This window comes from Typopeltis vanoorti, chromosome 3, assembly GCF_054136105.1.
Source record: "Typopeltis vanoorti isolate ZY-2024b chromosome 3, IOZ_Tvanoo_1.0, whole genome shotgun sequence".
NCBI lineage: Eukaryota > Metazoa > Arthropoda > Arachnida > Uropygi > Thelyphonidae > Typopeltis > Typopeltis vanoorti.
In genome coordinates, this window is record NC_143551.1 from 175473215 (window position 1) to 175490862 (window position 17648).

The following is a 17648-nucleotide window of genomic DNA, read 5'->3' on the forward strand; positions in this document are numbered from 1 at the left end:
GATTTCTCTTCTTGGAATTACCCTGACATCAAGCCTCTCCTAGTATAAACACATCACAACCTTTGCATCCTCAGCTTCTAAAAAGCTAGGATTTCCCTTTCGCTCAATCATCTCTGAACATCTGTTAATCTTATACAAATCACAAATCTGTCCAGCTATTGAATACTGCTCACATTTGGAGTGGGAGCCCCTAAGTGCTCTTTCAAAATGCTTGACCCAATACAGAGGAGAGAAATTGGATTGATTATTGACCCATTTCTTACCAACTCACTCCTCCCACTTTTGCACAGATGTTTGGTTTTTGCAATATGTGTATTCTATAAATATTTCCATGGCAAATGTTCATTTGAAATAGCATCAATAATTCCCCTACTTAGTACTAAGTCCATTAGCACATGTGCAGCTGCTGCTCAACATCCCTTCACAGTACACCTTGAAACTCACAGAACACTAGTTTCTTTTCCTCCTGCTACTGCTGTATTGTGGAACAGTCTTCCCCTGATGTGATTCCCAAGGAATACAATATATAGTCCTTTAAATCAAATGTAAACAAGCTCCTCCTTTCCCAACCCATATATAGTACTAATGTATGCTACCCATATATAGTTCTATAGGTTGATCATCAACATCTTCTGTATGGCCTCAACATTTTAAAAAATAAATAAAATGAACCAAATCAATTAAATTGCAGTTGTGCTAGAGATGACTTTGTAGGAAGATGAAGTAGTGTGTGTCATTTTTTTGCTACTTTTAAAACTCTAGTTCTTTGTTATTTGGATTTAACACTCAATTTTGCAGTGTGTCCTATTGAATAAAAATGCTTGATCACTAATATCTAACTTGGAAATAGTGTTACAGCAGATTGAATCTGGGGCTTAATGATTCCTATAATGAGATCAGTCATTGACTGTATAGTATTGAGCTTAGGCTGACTACCATGACTCTACTATCTTGATTACTGCACAGATTCATATTCCAGGATTGTTTTGCATGATCTGAATGTACTTAAGGCTAGATTATTTAAAATAATATTTAGCCTAAGATTTATGAGCAATCAGATAAATATGAAGTAAGAATTTTGAAAATTATATCTCCTATCCATTTTCTCTTTTGAGTTAAGCTCAATGGCCTGTTGCAGCCAAGTAACTTGGCTTCTTAGATCTCCTATTAGATGAAGATGTTATTTTCAAAATTCTTGTATTATATAATATTCCAAGCATTCGAGTTCTTATGCTCTAATCACTAGAGATTAAGAACCTATGGTACACTAATATTATAGATAACTCAGGAATTAGGTTAAGACCAAAAGAATATTATATATATATATATATAATATAATAGCCTTTAAATTTCCAATTATATAATTTCCTTAAAATTATATAAAGAAAAGATGTGTACTACTTGAGTATATATATATATATAATGTATTTTGAAAATTGAAATGGTCCATTTCAGAATAATCTCCTCTGCATATAATACATTTATTCCAATGCTATTAGTAGTCTGTTATCATTATTGATCTTTTATTTATTTTTATTTATTTATTTATTTTTTTTTATTTTTTGAAAATTTATATAAAAATTTGTTCCCACTGAAATTTACAACAGCTTCAGAATGGAAAGAAAAAAAAACTTCATGTGACTTCAGTTGAGGAAAATAATATTTATCATTAAACCTTCGGTGTATAGCAGATGTTTTCAGACAGTTTTTATATTTAGTAAAGATTTGTTAGAATGCTTACAAAATAAACCACATTGTTGTGGCATGTGTGGCTTTATAAACAGTCACTTTATAAACATTTGTCATTAGCATCTTGATACGATCCACAAGAATAACCAAAAAAAGTAATAGTTGCAGTTAGAGAGAGAGAATATCATTACAAGAGAGTTAAACACTAATGCATTTTCAAAACAATACCTTTATTTGTTATATTGTTATATAATTCCAACTTGCATGTTAAACAAATATGAAGTTAGATCTGATTTTAATTAGAAGTTTATAAGTGCAAAACTAAACAGATATCAATGCCATAAAGGCATAGGATGAAATTATTTCATTAGGCCTGCCAAATGAAATATCTGTAATGTACTTAAAATCAATTGTAACTTGATGATCATTACACAGTGATATCAGTGCTTTCTTTGTAACAGTCATTGTTCCAAGTCACTTGATTTTCTTCTGTTTTTCAGAAAGCTCTTGGACCATTGGAATTCTCTTTTGCAAGCATAAAATTGCAGTAAAACTCCACTAGATTAGTATTGTTTAGTCCAAATTAATATACCATAATTCCAAGCCAGTAGTAGATCCTGTATGAGAAAATACAATTTAGTGTCCTTTAAAATGTGGATAATTTAATATACATTAATTCATATGCACAGAACCAGAAATCTGCTGGTTATTAAAGCATGTTAATTTACTTATGCAACTGATCATGGTAGTTTTTTTTTTTTTTTAGAATATTTTAATAGCTTGTTAAATAACTTAACAGACTGATCTCCTCGGTTGCCTTAGTATAATCTTAAACAATTAGTTGAGCAGAGAGGCCTAATCTTCAAAATAATTATGCACTCGCCACTGAGTTTGGGGACTGTGCAGTGAAATTGCATGAGTAGAACTGAAATCTCTAATGATGGCCACTTTATTAATTATCTTGCCTCAGCAGTATTGATTCCATTGCTGCTGATCAACACAGACCTGCTCACATATGTCATCCATCTCTGGACAAATGCCATGGAGAATTTTGGTGAATCTCAAGTAGTTGCACTTGATATCTCCAAAGCTTTTGTCCAGGTCTGACACGAAGGCTTACTAAGCAAACTTCCATCGTTTGGTCTCTCTCAGGACTTCTGTAGTTGGATTGCCAGCTTTCTGTGTGGACGTACATTATGTGTGATAATGTTGCTAAGAAAGATACCAAGAAATTGGTTTTCTGTTTCCGAATATGTATTCTGTAAATGTACCTGTCACTGCCATAATAATGTTAGCAAAATTCTATTATAATAACTCTATTTTTCTGCCTTTGTGGTGAATTCCATTATTACAGAGAATTAACTTTTAAGCTTCTATGGTATATATTCTTGGTATTGTTCATACTATTAAATAGGAATTGTTTAATTCAGTGAGTTTCCTCAACTCTATGACATAGTACAGCAATCTTTGAAGGCACCTGTGGCACAACTATAAAACAACAAATTTACAGAATAACTACAGTAATAAATGTTAATGAAAAGTACAAATGTTTCATACTAAAAATAACAATACATCAGCAGCATGTGTGAACAACAACCAAATCAAAGAATCGGAATACAAGGTACATATAACAATTGGTTTACCAATTAAAAACAGTTGCTGTATGCTAGAAATTAATATTAAAAAATAAATAATATTAAATCTATTTTTGATGTTTACATAAGATGGGAATCCTAAACTTTTTTTTTTGGGGGGGGGGATCAATCCAGTTCAGGTTAGGAAAATGTAAAAGGACTTCACAGTTTTCTTTGAAAAGGCATGGTAAAACTGCTCCTCTAGAGCAGATGCATTTCATCCCACAGGATACTGTGGTTAGTATCTGTGCTGTGCCAGACCTGACTTTTTTCAGGAAAAAAAGAATGAACATCAGTACCACATTGAATACCTGAAACCTCAAAAGTCTGGTCTGTCACAACACAGCATAGTATCCTATGCGATGAAGCTCATCTTCTCCATAGAAATGGTTGCAAATATGAATGCCTTTTCAAGGAAAGTTGGGAAACCCTTTTTACATTACCTTATATTCCTATTCTTTGATGTGCTTGTTGTTTCCACACACACTGATGATGTACTGTTATTTTCAGTACAAAATATTTGTACTTTACAAATTTATTACTGTGATTATTGTGTAATTTTAGATGTTTTGTACTACAGCAATTTGGTATGAAGATAATGCATTAGTTTATTAGAGCATATACTGTCAGATAATAATATAGCAGGGCCTATCATACTTTTTGAGTTCTTTTCTTGTCACCACAATTCATAAAACCAAACATTAACCACAATGTGATTCATTGTATTTTCTTGATTTTGATTTCTTTGTTTCACTAAAATTTTCTTTTCCTTGTTAGTAGAAGGATAGGCAGGCAGCCTATTTGCAGTGTACTGAATTGAAGCATAATTACAGTTGAATTTCTAAACTGCAGGAAACTAAAAAGCACAGCAGAATTTATAACATTGATTATGCAACAACCTTTAAAATTAAAAAGAAAGTGCATTAAGTGAGAGGGGTATAGAAAAAGGGAAAATGCTATTACATTTCTATTCTAGTCCTTCACTTATTTTTCATTGCTGCAAATGAATCATAAAACACTGGAGCAAGAGAAGCAGAGACAAATTAAGTGCTACTACTTAGTTGAACGAAAGTAACATTTAAAGTTCTAATTTGCACCGTAATAGTTACTTGTATTCTTTTCTCAGGAAAGCAAAACCTTTGACTATGCAAATGGCAATATATTATTTTTAAAAATTCTAATAGTTTACATCACCCTCTAGAAGTAGGAGCATTCAAAGTTAATAAGATCTGATATATGTACACTTGCATGATTGTTGGTATGATGTATAGAATCTTTAAATGAGCACTGAATAATTCACTGGTGAAGTATTTGTTAGACTTATCAACAATCACTTCAAAATATTTGTACTGTGTTTCTGTAGCTTTTTAATACTTTCAAAGTGTGAGAAAGTGGTGGTATATATGGCTTACAAGAAATTGGGCTTGTAAGCCATATTTTTTTGTGGGGTTTTGCAGTTTTAAAACAAAAATTGAATTTTTATGTCTTTTGAGTTTTTTAAGAAACAGTAGGTTTGGGTTAGGTCAGTGATGGTGAACCTATGACATGCGTGTATCAATGGTGACATGTCACTATGTTTTGGGTGACATGCCAGCGTTCACCAACATCCAACTATTCTCTCTGAGTTCAGTTCAGCTTTTGCATTTGTGTGAACAAGAAGCAAGTTGAATTATTTTGTACTAGTTCAACAGCCATGCAGCAGAGGTAAAAAAATAGTTATCAATAAGCAGTTGGTTAATACAATAAATAATAATTAAATATTAATTTGATGTTATTAAATGATCAGTTTAGCAGAAGATTTAATCAATTTAGAAGTTTAGAACAGACAATTAAAATAATTATCCAGATGAAGTATACTAGTATACACTACTATGAAATTAAATGATTTCCAATGGCTGCAGTTAGCAGAGTTCCATCTGGACTCAAGTGTTTGTCGACCTGAGGTCTCAAATTGAGGATCTAGAAAGAAATCATCTGCAGAATGAAGAGTGCCACTATCCTATCCTGTTCCCTCAGCCATACAGCTGGTGTGTGGGGGGGGGTAGCTATATGCTACCATAGTAAGGAGATGATTATGAGCAAGGTGGTTTCCCATTGCCTTCCTTGCTATATTTTTTTATGACTGATAAAATTGGGTTTGTTATTGGGTTTGTCATTTCTGTAACTAAGTTTTTTTTAGTAAATAATGAAATAAAGGTAACCCTCGTATAATGCGGATGTTAGGTTCCACAGAAACGGTACATTATATAAATCACATTATACGAGACTCAGATCACATAGAAAAAGTAGGGTAATGTTCCAAAATCGTTTTTTTTTTTTTTTAATTATATAAACAACGACATATCCAACAAAAATATATTTTTATTTAATTCAGGTAATTCATGTAAGTTAGGAAAACATAAACTATGAAATAAATACATAGTATAAAATTATAAAATTTACAAATTGTTCATAAACTTCATTGCACATAATGCATAAATGTTTTAGGCAAAATAAAATAAAGTGCATATTTGAATCATCATCATTGTCTTCAAAACTAGCATTTTATAGATGTTCTTTATTTACAAGTGGCCGGATGTCGTCATCAGTTAATCTCTTGGACATCATTTGTATAATTGTCATTGCATACTTCAGCTTGTTTAGTTATCAAGAAGTTAGTAATAAGACCTTGCTTACCACTATGCTGCAATTTTTTATTAAGTTCATAATATGGAGCTAAACAAATATCCAATTGTCTCGTGAATTTTCCGGAGCGCGCTCCATTGAGGGATCATTATCCGTAAAATAACTTCCTAACTTTCTTGCCAACTCCAACCCTTCTGCTAATTTCTTTAAACTGAATTCTTTAACAGATTCATCACAATCAGAATCTTTGGAGAACTTTCCCTGCCATTTTGTTTGACGTCATCTATTAACTGTACCATTTCCTCCTCATTTAATTCTATTTCCCCATCAATTAATTCACTAATTTCATTTTCCACCATATCGCAAAAGCCCTCTAAGTGGCCATTACTATAAAAATTAATTTTTTACATAAAAAAAAAGCATTACATATTAATTATGTATATAACTCACCAGAAAATAAAGTGCTCAGCTTGAGATTAACACACTTATGATGTTTAATGCACTTTCCCAGCAAAAAAAAAACAAAGACAATTTTCAACCATAAACATTTTATACGGTAAACAATTGATGTACATGCATGCTAAAGAGTATTTCCCCTAATATAAATTCATTACTTATAACTACATGACGATACAGGCAGACGCAAATTTAACAAAGATGAAATTTGATTTTTAAGTAGCAGTGTGAAAAATATATGAAAAGATAAAGGGTTACTATACAATTTGTAGACTGTGTTGTATCAATACCACATTATACGAGGGTTACCTGTACTGCCAGTATTTGGTTCATTGTTGTTATACATCATTGCTTTTGGAATACTAACATTTTGTAATTAACTGACTTAAATAGGGCTTCTTTTTTTTTTTCTGAAAAACTGTTGACAGTCTGTTTATATTATAGGATTTAATGGTTGCATAGAATATGGATATTCAATATGATCACTGCATAAAAGATTAAAAACTGTACAAATATTTTTAATCTTGAGTAAATCTATTCAATTGTAATTATTGATATTATGTATGCACTAATTAACAGACATATCAAGAATGGTGGATGTGAAGAAATGTCTGCTGGTAAAAGTTGAATAAACTAATAAATTTATGCACAAAAAGCCTGTTGATATGTAAATATTCAGATATTTGCTATTTGAAATGGTAACCTAGTCTGAACTAGTCTTCCAGCAGAGTGACAGAAAATAGATGATTACATGCAACGAAATTAAGCTCAAAATTTACACTTGCATGTAGAATTATTTATGGTTAATCATAGCAAAGTATTTTTCAGTATGTTGCTTACAGTGAAATTAGTTATTTAGTGACAGTTTGTCACTAAATCTATGTATCTATATATCTGTAAATAGTTAAAACACTATGCTAATGTTGTTTCTGTATAATTTGTCATCATTGGGTAAGGATTTCAAGCGGACTTTATTGGTTATAGAAATTACTTTACAGACTTTTTTCTGATAATATTTATAATAGGTCTTCCATGTTAGTGTTTATTCAAGAGTCACAAAATAATTAAATGTAATTTAATTTGCTAGTTGCAATTTTTATACCAAAAATACAGAAATAGTCAGTTTTTGTATATTCACTTTTTGTAGTTTGAATAAATATTTGTTCCGATAGTTGTTGAATTGATTCGAAGTCGATGTGGTAATTTAGTCCTTAATGTTTTATATTGCTAGTACAGAACACTAGTAGCTAATTAAGATGAATGTGGAATTATAGGCTACTCTCCTAATTTTGTAATTAAAAAAGAGGAAAAACTTAGCAAACTTGTAGGGACCATAGGAATAGTTTGCTGTATGAATTTTCTTGAGGACAGTGTATACCTATGGAGATCGGGTAAGGACTTTTTACTAGTTTATGGTGAGTGAATTTTATAATGATTCTTGCTGTGGTTAAGTGCACATTAATCCATTTAATTTATCTAAGATATGTAGAACAGAGTTCGAAGTGATTTTAGAATCCTTATATCCACTACTATTGTTTTACCATTGAAAGGTTATATAGCTATTTGGCAACTTAGCCTGTATCATTTTGACTATTCGACTACATTACAGCAGGAGATGAGTTCAGCAAATTTATTAAAAACTGGCAGGAACAGAATTAATACTTTTTCATACTAAGCTCCACATAACAGTCTGCTTTGGAATCATAGGATTGATTAGAGATGATATAGCTAAGAGGTCACTATAAGGCATTATTGCTTCCTAGGAAATATGCTTCACATTATAGGATAGGATGGGATACTTAAGCAACATAGGGTGAAATGAATTGTTTTTAGTATTCCAGCACAGACTTGTCTGCTTATGCTGGGATAAAACTAGATGAAAAAAGAGTATAAAGTATCAATTATAATGCTACTCAACTCAGTGAGAAGGAGGCAACAACTGCTGTTAAACAATTTTAATTAATAAATAATATAGAGCTTTGAACAAAGTTATGTTCAACTTTGTTCTTGGCTTCCTAACCCAAATGCTGAGTTAGCAGATTCAGTGACATGGGGAGAACATGCTGCAAAAAGTAAGTGCAGTGGTCATGATAACTGAAAGCTTATTGAAGGAAGGGAGGGGAAGAAGCATAAAATCCTTGATATGTTATTGATTGTAAGGCTTTTAATAATCGGTTCATTAGAAATTTGAAAGATTAACACCCTCAGTGTTAATCTTTCAAATTTCTAATGAACCGTTCATTCATTTAATCTGTGTTTGAATTTAAATGTAGCTGCCTAAAAATACAAAATCAAGCAACAGTAAGAATTGAAAACTCAGTGTCCCTTGCATTCCAATTTGAAAAAGGTTGAGATAAGGATGCATACTCTCATCGTTACTATTCAACCTTTACAGTGAAACTATAATGAAAAGATCTGTAGAAAAGTGGAATGGAGGCATTAAATTAGGTGACCGAACAATCACTAACCTACGATACGCAGATGACACGGTGATAATAGCAACAAATGAACAGGAATTAAAATCCATTCTAAATCAATTAGAATGGGAAAGCTTAAGCCATGGTTTACAAATAAATAAAGACATAACCAAAATAATGGTTTTAAACAATGCAGAAGAGATAGATGTAGAAGGAATTGAAATTGTTGACAATTTCAATTACCTTGGAGTGATAATAACAAAAAAAGATGGATGTAAAAAAGAGATAAGATTTAACTGAGATCTGAAAGACAGGCACATCTCCAAAAAGACCAAAATTGAGCTTGTAGAAACCATAGTTTATTCATTCTTTCTTTGCTTCTGAATCTTGAACAGTGACGAAAGATGACAAAAAAAGAATTGAGGCGTTTGAGCTCTGGTGCTGGAGAAGATTGTTAAGAGTGTCTTGGACAGAAAAACGAACGAACAAAAGTATCCTAGAAGAACTGAATATCACACAAGACTAGTAAACATAATTGACAAGAGAATAGTGCAATATTTTGGACACATATGCAGAGAGGAAGGCAACTGCTTGGAAAAAATAATCATCCAGGGTAAACCATGTGGGAAAGGAAAAAGAGGAAAACCACCCTACAGGTGGATTGACCAAATATCAAGAATCACTGGACTTAAACTAGAACAAGCAATAAGAGAAGCACAGGAGAGAAAGAAATGGCGAAGCATCATCAGAAAGGTCATAAGTCCTCAGACATGAGATCTGAGAGAGAGAGAGAGAGCCTAAAATATTGCATACATATCAATCAATGCAGGAGGTTTACCTCGCCAATTAACACTGATGATTAGTTTGCTAATCATCTATCAAGTAAAGATTTTCAATGGAATTCAAATCCACAACTTACTTGGTTGTGAAACAGAAATCTGTCCAACCCCCTGTAACTAAGATAGCAGATATTTTTAGAAGTTTTGAAAGTCATCTAATAATTATCTCTCATAGAGACATCTCAGGTGGGTACGATATAAATTGTAACATGCAAACTAAAGTGAAACTTGGTAGACTGGAGTATTAAGAGTGTCCTCAATGGACACTAGTAGGAAACCTAAGTTGTAACTTGGAATGAAGAAGAATTACTATTTCCAGTAATTTGGGAAGTTCAGCACATCCATACTTATCTAAATTAAGCTGTTTGTTATGTGCTGCTGCAGATTCTAGAAAAACCTCTCACAGTTGGACTTGCTGCAAATGAAGCACAGTAGTTTTTTCGTTTGATTCTGTGTGTGGTATCCGAGGCATAATTTGCTGGAGCTGACTGTCCTTAGCCATGATTACAGGTGCATTTTTTATATTCTTCTAAGCAGATGTTAGCTAATCTTCCAATCTGCCCATAATAAGCCAACTGGCATGAAAAAGGAACCGTATATACACCAGGAACTGAGAGAAGGAGTTGGTCTCCTTGAGGTAACAGTAGCCAGTTTCAAGTAGGACAGTGTTAAGATTGTATTTTTTCAAATTTCTGGTTTTGTTTGACATGCCCTGGACCTAGGGAATATTGATTGCAATCCTATAATTTCTATCTATTGAATAGAAAAGGTCGAGGATCAAATATTTTGTTAATTCTTTTGGAATTGTCAGGCATTGAGGCAAATATCTCACTAGTCAGATGTCAGCCTGAGTGTTCTCTATCACCATCACCTAGTGCATTACGTTTAATCCTAATCTGGTTAATTTATAAACTTTTGTCAATGCTATGGCTAATTTTTACCCTATATGGAATTCAAATCCATAATTACCAGTTGAAGCAAAGATGTTAACTACTTAAATATATTAATAGTATTTTATCATTCTATGAAAAAAAAACTCATGCATCTTATAAGACTGTTTACTATTATTATTTTTCTTTAATGATGCTATTTTTTCGCTATGTTTTTGCTTTTACAGCTTATGTCTTGAATTATTTTTATGTGAAAAAAATCAAAACTTTTCTTCTCAGACATTATAAACAAACATTGAAAACCTTTCAGTATTATATAAAAAAAAAAAAAAATGCAAAAAAAAGCTTAAGTCTACACATAGCTACACTAATGTGCTTCTAAATTATTATCAGTTCCAAAACGTTGCCAGAAAGAGAGAGAGCCAGTGGTGTTATATGACATGGCAGCAACTCAGGAAACAAATGAAAAACATTTAGATTAGAATCAATATTAAAAAAATATTTTCAGAAAATAAATATTTCTTTCTCGACTTTTAATGTTCACGATTAACTGTCTTTCTGCATATTCCATCACTGGGTAAGAAATAAGCTAATTACTCTTGTGCTGCGTATCTGTTTCAAGTTGACATGTTACAGTTTACTGGTCGCCATGCAGTATGACTGAGCACTTTCTAAACATAAAATGATGCATATCATTTCTGGATCCTATCCTCTCACTGGTCCTTTTCCATTGCAATAAAATCAATGACAATTGACAAAACTAACATTCATAATGACTAGCACCTAATATATGTGATAAGTAAAATAAACATAAAAAAAACCTTTTCTACATAAAAGATGAAACAGAATCATCATTACTTAATGGGTGTGCTATATGATGATTAAACTGAACTTCTCTTCTGATTTGTTTGAGTCATCGACTAAAAATTCTCTCGTCATGACAAGCAGAATGAGCATATTTTTCAAGCCCTGCCCATCCTGCTGAGAAGGAGGAATAATAAAGTTTAGGTATATATCTGCCAGTGTAAGATTTCTATAAACTGCCAAAGAACTGTTACCATTTGGAAGATGTGTTATTAAGATGTCAGCTAGACTTATTAATCTCTATTTCTATAATATAATAAAATGGATTATTTGAATGGTGATCTGTTGAGGTTAAGAAGGAATGTGTCTGATGTGTCTAGACCAGTGGTCGATATCAACCCCCAGGAGTCAATTTGGGCTCAGGGGTCGATAGAAATATATAAGACATCATTGTACAGGTAATATTTAATTCGGTTAACTTGAATTATCTCCATCCTGAATGACAACACAATTAAGAGTGAATCGTGGGAACAGCGACATAAATAGGACCCGTAAGATGGAGCAAGGTCATGAAAATAGTTACGGAGGCCAATCAAGTAGGCCAAAATGACGTATTTACCAACAAGCGTCTTTTTTTGCTTATCCTATTATAATTACGTAATAGTAAAATAGAGGGAGTCGATAAAAATACAAGAAACTCCTGAAGGGGTCGACGGTCAAAGAAGTTTGGCGACCCTTTGTCTAGACCATGAGGCAAAATTGAGAACACATCAATGTAGAAGTCTAAAGTCGGCATATGTCTGGAGCCTGCTTTTCAAACTCTTCATGTAATATTGGAAAGTAAATTCTGTATAGAAACAATTCGTAAACTACTAAGATTTCCAAAAGATAACCATCCTTTCTATAAATATGCTGGAGTTTACAATATTCCATGCTCATGTGGTTCAAGTTACATCGGGCAGACATCAAGAAGCCTCAAAATTAGACAGAAGGAGCACATTGGTTACGGCAAAAACAACAGACAAGACACATCAGGCCTGTCATCTCAATTTTCTATAACTAACCATGTCATTGAGTGGGATAAAAGCTGTTCCCCTTACATAGAAGAAGACTACCACTCCCGAATGTTTAAAGAAGCAACTACAGTCACTCGCTCTGTTGATAACCTTAACAGGAGCCAAGATTTAATACTCCCAGATATATGTAAAACCCTAATTAGATCTCTTAACACACAGGAAATGAACTTCAATGCAACCTACAGAACGTTCCTTAGCAACAACTAGTTAATCATGTACACGCGATACGTGTATCACTCACGTTCAATGCTATTTCAGTTTGCAGCTATAATCGTTAGAATTTTACAGTTATTCATATTTGTGTAATGTTTTTTAACCTAAGTGCTTGTACCTGAAGATGCCAACAGCTAAAGTTTGGTGAAACTAGTAGGTTTAATAAATATTTATTAGTTAACACTTGATCCATTGTCCAAATAATTACTCTAAACTCTGTATATTTTGTTTATCATCGAGAAGCAACTTGCATCAATGACAGAGAAATAGAGAACTGTGATATCGATGGGACAAAAATATTCCTTAAAAATTGTAGTCATTCAAGGGGGATATTGGTGAAGAGAGAAGTGATATCAAGGATGACCATAATATTAATAAAATTAAATTTTCAGTAGTACTGTAAAATATGTGAAATATTTAATGTAAGAAGAGGTATACCCAGATATGGGAGTAAAAGTTTTGCTAATTGTTTGGATAATGTATATGAGGGGAATCAGCAGCATCTACTATTGGTCTTAGAGGATTATTAGCTTTGTGGATTTTAAGTTACCCATATATATCCGGTGAGTTGGGGGTGGGGGTAGAATTAAAGATTGTTTTTTTTTGGTATTTTCAGTAGACCAAGAAGCTTTCTTGAATAACTTATTGTTTTAACCTGAGATTATTTAGTAGGATTGTAATCTAAAAGAATGGCAAGTAAAAGGAAGATTGACTTTGGAAGGATAACCTTAGTGGGCGCTGATGATATTGATGCGACCAATTCAGATGTAATAGTATAATTACTGAGTGATCACTTTTAAAATGTCTATCATCCAAGTGAAGGATATCTCTGTACCTGTAGCAATAACTAATGTGAGAATTGAAGTTAATAAATCAGTGGTACATAGTATATTGCAGAATTTAAATGCAAACACTGCTGTAGGTTTAGATGGAATATCAGCTCTGGTGTTGCATGAATGTGCAAAGGAATTGTCAACACCTCTTGGTTATTTAACTTAAGTTTGAACTCTGGTATGGTCCCTAGGGAGTGGAAGGAAAGCAAAGTAGTTCCTTTGCATAAAGGTGGCTCTAAGACTGTGGTAGTTAATTACAGACCAATCACCATCTCGGGAGTGGTGGTAAAAGTATTGGAAAAGTTGGTTAAAGACAGAATTCAAGTATGGGTGGATCAGAATATGATACTCTATAGGGGCCAACATGGTTTTGTTAAAGGTCAATCCTGCCTTTGCAAATTATTAACTTTTTATAATAGAATGACATCTGAGTTTGACAAAGGAAATGGCTACACAGGCATACTTTTGGATTTTGCTAAGGCTTTTGACAGGATATCCCATGGAATACTACTGTGCAAATTAGAGCAGATGGGGATGGATACCAAACTGGTGATATGGATAAGGGAATGGCTTGGGGAGAGATATCAGAAAATGGTGCATGGAGGAGCAGAGTCCAGGATGAGGCAGGTGACCAGTGGTGTGCCTCAGGGTTCTGTGCTTGGGTCGTTATTGTTTAATTTGTACATTAATGATATAGGAAATCGCTTGAAGGGATATATTCAGTTGTTTGCTGATGATGCAAAGTTGGGTAGCGCAATAAAAAATCAAGCTAATGTTGAGAGTTTGTAGGATGATTTAAATAAGCTGGCAAAAGGTAATGGATGTCAGTTCGATGTGGAAAAGTGTAAAGTTACGTAATTTGGGATTAAAAGATTACCAGCTGTGTACCACATTGATGGAAAGGTACTCCAAGAGATTGATGAGGCTAGGGACTTGGGGGTGTTGGTGGAGAGGGAGATGAATTTCAGAGGGCACATTGCTAAGGTATCCAATATTGCACATAGGATTACTTGGTTATTGAAGAACACACTAACATCCAGAGATAAAGAGGTTATTGATACTTCCCCATTTGGATTACTGTGCTGAAGTCTGGTCACCTGGATTCCTTGGAGATGTGGTTGTTGAGAGGGTTTAGAGGAGAGTGACTAAGTTAGTGAGTGATGTAAAAAAATGCTCCCTGCATTGATAGATTGAGAACTTGTGGATTGCAGAGTAAATTACTAAAAGTTTTTTTATAAGATTGAATGCAGGGGAAATATTTCAGCTGTGTGATAGTGATCCAAAATCCAAAAGTGTGGTTGAGAACTGATTTTTTTCACCGAGGGTGGTGAACAAGTGGAATGTATTGCCTCACTCAGTTGCGAGTTCTTCGTCTGTAAATAATTTCAAGAGGAGGTATGATAGATATTGTTTTGTATAATAAATTTAGTTTAATCCTTTATCCAAGCGTGAGCAAACAAAGTTTGCGCCTGAAAGTATCTTCAGGACTGGGGTAAGGTGGTACAACACCAGGGCACTCCTTGCAAAGGTGGAGCAAGATACCAACACTCCTATCTCAGTATCTCCCATAATGCAAAACACATCTCCTTGTGGATATGTCTAATGTTATGCATTAAGTTGGTAGCTTGCTCCACCTTTGCAAGGAGTGCCCTGGTGTTGTACCACCTTACCCCAGTCATGAAGATACTTTCAGGCGCAAACTTTGTTTGCTCACGCTTGGATAAAGGATTAAACTAAATTTATTATACTCTAACCAAGTGAAAAATAAACTTTAAACATCTTTCTCTAAATCCAGAGTAATTTATTAAAAAAGGGTGGCACACCATTTGGCAACTCCTATAGGTAGAGATGACCTGCTAATGCTTCGACCTGGTATCTCCACTTGGACCTGGCTCCCACTGAAGAGACCTCAATAAAGGTCGAAACTAGTCTGGGTTGTGGCCCTTCCCTTAATGCATAACATTAGACATATCTGCAAGGAGATGTGTTTTGCATTATGGGAGATACTGAGATAGGAGTGTTGGTAGCTTGCTCCACCTTTACAAGGAGTGCTCTGGTGTTGTACCACCTTACCCCAGTCCTGAAGATACTTTCAGGCGCAAACTTTGTTTGCTCACGCTTGGATAAAGGATTAAACTAAATTTATTATACTCTAACCAAGTGAAAAATAAACTTTTAAGATATTGTTTTGATAGTTTGAGTCTCCCATGGAGATGATACCTGTAATAATAATATAAGTAGACAGTTTCTGACCATCTACATTAACCCTGCTGGCACGTTCTTGAATGCTATCAATGTCTTAGTTTAATCATCAGTAGCAAAATTAATACAATTTTGCCATTGATGCATTTTCTTATTTTTGATCAAGTGCTTTATTTCTAACCCAACTCTGGTCCATAACTTAAAATTGGTTTAAAAACTGTCTTGTATACTGCTAGTTTGGTGTTTTGGCTAATTTTCCTGTTATTACATATAGATTTATTCAGCCAGCTCCCCACCATACCAGCTTTGCTTATTCTGTTGTCTATTTCCAGATTTAACTTGCCATCTTCACTAAAAACTATGCCTAAAAAGCTGAAGTGTTTTACTTCTATAGGCTCTCTCCATTCAGAATGCAGCTGAAGTTTTCTATCCTTGCCAATTTTTGTAGTTTGTCTTTTTATTACTGATATTCATTCCAATTTTGTTACACTTGTTATCAAATTTAGAAAATCCTGCAGATTTGCACGAGATGTGATTAGGAGTGCATCATGATCTGCATAAAGCAAAAGGCTAAGTTTGATATCTCCAATTCTGATATCAGGTTTAATTCCCCTTTCTTCCATAATTCAATCTAATATAGATGAATAAGAGTGAAGATAATGTACCCTTGGCTTACACCTGACTTGGCATTAAACTATCTTCCTGTATTTTCAATATAGACTGCATTGTTGATGTTCTAATTGCCCCATATAATTATAGCATTTTGAAAAGCTTTTCTCTGTGCACCCTGTTATATGTCATGTGAAAGAGTTATTGAAAGAAGTAAGAAGGTGAATTTTGTGAGTCTGCTGCCATACTATAATAGAAACAAATGAGGAGGGTGATGATGTCCCAAACTCAACATGGCCTGAGTTTGATGAATGGAAAAATTTATACAATATTGATGGGCTGCATTTAAATGGATTTGGAAGTAGGTGTCTACAGAGAGAGTGAGACCTTTGTTCACTGAAAGTGTGGAAGCATAAAGTCAGGAAAACTAAAGAAATTAGGGCAGATTCAAATGAGTATGTGTGTGTGTAAAGCAAATAGTGTGGGAATGAACAAAAAATGCAGAATCTAGTCTCAGGCTATTATATCAAATGGAATAAATGGAATAGTCAATACAGGATGGAAAGGTGTGGGGAGAGGGAGGATAAGGGGATGATAGAAGCATCAGGAAGAAGAGAGAGGAGTTTTTCTGGTACACATTGGTTAACCTTGCTAAAAGTTATAGGCATTAGTGAGAAGATGATGACAGTTATAGGGATAGAATGTGATGGATTTAGTATTTCCAGGGAGGATAGAGTAGATGGGGTCTGTGCAGTTAGCCTAGTGGCTGTGTGCTTTGCAACCATATGCCTGGGGAAGGAGTGTCCTAGGTTCGATTCCTGTTGGTGACGTGAGGAGCTGAAGGATCTTCCTCAGCCATAGCCAAGTTAGCCGGTCTTGGGCATGGACAGCAGGGTTTTTCAAAGTTTATCCTGGGTTTTTCATCCCACAAAGCAGGCAAACCGGCCTTGAAAACTCAACACTACAGGCCATAGGATACACCAGGGCGTAGGGCTGACCACCTTATCCTGTGAACAGTTTGAGGTCCAATGATCAATAAACCCTCAACACCGCAAGATAAAAGAGGGTATAAAGAAGATGAGATGAGATAGAGTAGACAGGACGCATGGGATACTGCTAATGATAGCAGATGAATTGCAGCCAACAAGAGTAGGAGCTAATCTTGTAGTAGTAATTCTTTTCAGTCAATATCTGGTGTGAGATTTAGGCCAATAGGACAAAATATAAAAGTAGTTGCTTGTATAAGCCAGGGATGATGTGGGAGACATGCAATAGCAGCTTAGTACAATGAGTGCATGTCAAGTAATTATTATGGTGGGGGGGGACTTCAACTTTGGAGACATCGGAAGGAGAAAAAAATC